Here is a 4,212-nt window from a genome sequence, read left to right on the forward strand (position 1 = left end):
CATCAGGGATATCCGTACCCTTACTCACAAGACTGTCTGCTGTCCTCTTCAGGGCCCCTCCCACTCCATCTGGGGCCCCCTTACCGTGGCTAGCTTTGAAAAAATTCCAGGTCCCTGCAGTGAAGCCTCTTCTGAACAGCTCAGTGGAAAACAGAAAAAAGTTCCCTCGTTGCTTATATTGAGTGCATGGGCCGTCACTGTAAAAATGGACAGTGGAGATGTCAGGAAAAGTGCTCTGTACATTATCAAGCACAGGTGCCAGGTGCTGCCAGATTGCTGGTGGGCCCTTCTCCCTTGAGGGGGACACTGTGCAGAATGACACCGGATGGGGGGTTGATGACACATAAAGCACACCTGTGTGCAAGGTTGCTTGCTGGTGCAAGGCGTCAAAGTGGACCGCCTGTATCTCTGAGTGGAACTTACATAGGTAATTTTCTGAAAAATCGACAGGAATTACGCATTCATCTGGCTGCAGGCCTTCTTTCAGTGCCCTGTAGTGAGTGAACTGATTTTTGATATTGTAGGTGTGCCTCTTAAATTTGTTCAGCATCTCATTCAGCTCGTCCAGCAGTTGTCCTTGTTGTCTGACATTCTTTTTTCATCGTGACCTTAGATGTCTTGCCATCAGGGTCATTCTTGTGTTCTTTGTCCACTGTGGCCCATTGGACATAGGTTACTTCTTCTTTCTCACTGTAGTGATCAGAGAATGGGCAAGAGAGGTCCTTGCACGCTGTACACTCTCCATACATGCACTTCATGCACTCTGTGTCGCATGTGATTGATTTTAGAAGGTCATCAGGATTGGAGGTGTGGATTATCTTCAGATGGTGCAGTTTCTGTGTGATGAATCCGATGTTTTCATGCAACTTGCACATGCATGTCTCCCAGTCACTCAGAGTTGGGTGTACCACCCAAAAGGGGCGCAGTGAGCAGAAGAAGGAGTATGAGATGAATCCATCATGTTCAGCCAAAAATTTGGCATGCAGATTTGTCATTGTGTCCAGGAGGAATCTCTTCTGTTTTTTCATTTTCTTTTGGGTTAGTGTCTGTCTTTTCCCAGTTGTCATGCGACTGACATCATCCCTGGTGAACAAGTCTTGGACTTTGTCAACGAAGACTTGTGCCGTTCTGGTGTTTTTCTTCCTCCGGTAGTTTAAGATTGGTTTCTCCGTCCTTCTATTCAGTCGCCGCCGTTTATAGGAAAACCCAAAAGAGCTTTGGGCGACATGTTGCAGCCGATACTTTTTGACAGTCTTTCCTGTGACTACCTTGGAGATCAGTTGCTTTTCTTTGTCTCCCTTTGCATGTCCGTAACTGTTTTGTATGTCCTTCATTAAGGCTGCATGGAACAGAAGGGTCTTTCGTATTTCAGAGCGGGGTTGGTATCTCATTTGTTTGTTGACCTTGGACCGAGGAGATGGAGTTGTTGGGGATGGAGTTGTGCTCTCTTTCAGACGCAGATATCTTTTTTTATACTTATCTTTTTCGAGTTTTTTGCTCTCAAGATGCATTTGAAGTGTTTTGACTTCTTTCTTGAGCTTCTCTAAATTCCTTCTTCGACTCCTAAGCCCCGCGTTGCATTGCCTAAACAATCGGACCAAAACACAAAAGTACAAAATTGTCAAACCTCAGTTGAGCATTCTTTATTTTAAGAATTGTTTCTGATTTTTGCATCTACAGAGACTGAAACCCTCATAATAGTATTTAGATTTACAATAAAATAAGTGGCTACTGGAAATTGTACCCTACCGGCCATCACTCATTTTTTACACTACTACCACTCTCTGATTCTGACCTTGACCTTGAAGTGCTTGGCGCTGGGTCATTAGCTGGCTCTGGAACTGCTCTGTCTGGAGAACCCTGTGGATTATCTGGAGGTGTAGCGAGATTTTGTAACGTTTCTTTCCTGGACTTCATCCTGTAGTAGGTCTCCCTCCATTCTTTCTGACGTCTGGCCTTGTCCCTCCTGCCTAAATCATTAACAAGGTTCTTCCTGCCTGAAGCTAAGTCATCCTTGTATTTCTGCTGCTCCTTTTTTAAGTATTGCTCTCTCCTTTCTGGATCAGCATCGTGCCGAGCACGATATCTCCGCTGCTTCTCTGCAGCACTTAAACGACTGCCTCCCTGAAAGTAATATGTTCACATTATTAAAATGTTTGCAAGTCCAACTGTAAAATGCCAACCAATGAATTCATGTTATACAAAATTCACAAAACAAACTCAATTTCCCCTCTTCTCTATCTTGCTCCATCCCTGCATCCATCCACCCTTCCTTTACCTACTTCTGCACTCCAGTCCCTCCCCTCTTGACCTTCCCGCCTCTCTACACCACTGGTTCTCAAGCTTTTTTAGAGCTCTGGAACCCCCCATACAAATATTTGACATAATGTCCTGAAGAATCTTATAACTTAGTCATTACCATGATTTTATCTTAATTATTAGTTCTACAATATTTACCACCAAATACAGGGATGAAAGCTTTCCAATGGACCCCCTGCAGTTCCACCAGATACCACTAGGGGGGAAACACTACCCTACTGTAGGTCCCTTACTCTACCTACCCCCCTCCCTACTTCACCCCACCTCTCTCTACCTCACCATCCCCTTCAAAATGCCCCTTTCATTGAAAATCCCCATTCCTGTTACAATTATTCAGTCCTGTTACCCTTCCTATAGGTAACAGGACTGAGGGTACAAATGTAGCTATGCAGCCAAAGCTAACACATGAAAAACAATGCTAGCACCATGTGGACTTCAAGCACCTTCAAGTGATTAAAAAAAACTCAAATAATAAAAAAAGATATCATTAGAGCATAAGAAATACTTTTGGTAACAGGACATAAAGTTATGATTTATGTTGCCTGTCATTCTTACAATATTATTAAAAATTTACAAGACAGAGTGAGAGAACTCACTTTGGGTTTTGCCATTTCCTTCAGGGCACTGAGATGACGCAATATCCTGTTGATGATGTCACTTGTGGAATGTTCCAGTTACATTTTAAGGGGGGGTTATGTATCAGGATAACAGGACTGAGGGAAAACCTGGGGACGGACCTAAAAATGTATTTTTAAACTAATGTTGAATAATTTTTTGAGAGGAAAATGTATGTAATGTCTAAATTACAAGTGGGGCTACACAAGAAATGAAAAATACATACTTTTATAAATTATTATATTTCATACTAAAGTTTAGTGTAGACAGTGGGGACAGGCGAAAATCGGGTGTCTCTCGGTGTTCTATGCAGTTTTTATAAATTTTTTAGATCAGCCAACTTCAAATTTCAATAAATACAATAAAGAGGACACCTTGATTGATAAGATAATGCATAATACACATAGTTTTTATACATTTTTAGGCATTTTTCTGAATGTTAAGCGTTGGGGACACAAAATCCCAAAGAAGGTTCTTTGGTCTTGTTGCTGGACTGCACTACTGCTCATCTCCTGTAGATAACGCTCTCACAATTCTGTGTTTGTTTGGTCAATTTCACAATCACAAATCCAAGGTGATGGGCTCCAAGCCCAATATTCGTTTATTTCACGTTGATCTGACATTCTTTTTCAAGTCCCTTACCAAAATAACCTCTAACCAAAAGTCAACGAAAACATCTCTTATCTCGGAAAACATATTAAACACGTTAGATGAAGGAACAGCTTGGATTTGCATGGTTTTGTTTTTCTGCACGGCCCCTAACAGCGGCTCTTATTGTCATCATGTGATCATCCACCTCCTACGTTTATTTCTGTCAACCCTTCCTTCTTGATGTATTTGATTTTATCCCGCTTATGTTCTCTTTTTTCACTATACTGTAGCGAATTGGGGGGGACAACGCAATCACAGGAACTGCCGCGGCCGGGAAGCGAACCCGTATCGCCCGCACCGCAGGGGACATCGCTAACCGCTCGACTAAAGGGTCTGACCCGCCAAACAGCGGCCAGCGTGTATACTAATCCATGCACGTTAAAGTATTATATTTAGAACATAATTATTACTTTTTATGTTTTGACCCCCCCCCGTACTGAAACTCTGGCATTGTACTGTTGCAATGTAAAAACAAAATTATATATGACAAAAAACTAATAAATAAAATATGTTCCAAAAAAAAAGAGGTCAGTAACAGTATTTAGAGTCGTTCTGTACGGCAGTAACGCACTATTATGACGTAGCTGCGGCCGGCTCCGCCCCCTCACCCTCTCTCTGTCGCACGCC

This window comes from Lampris incognitus, chromosome 1 (genome assembly GCF_029633865.1).
Source record: "Lampris incognitus isolate fLamInc1 chromosome 1, fLamInc1.hap2, whole genome shotgun sequence".
Lineage (NCBI taxonomy): Eukaryota > Metazoa > Chordata > Actinopteri > Lampriformes > Lampridae > Lampris > Lampris incognitus.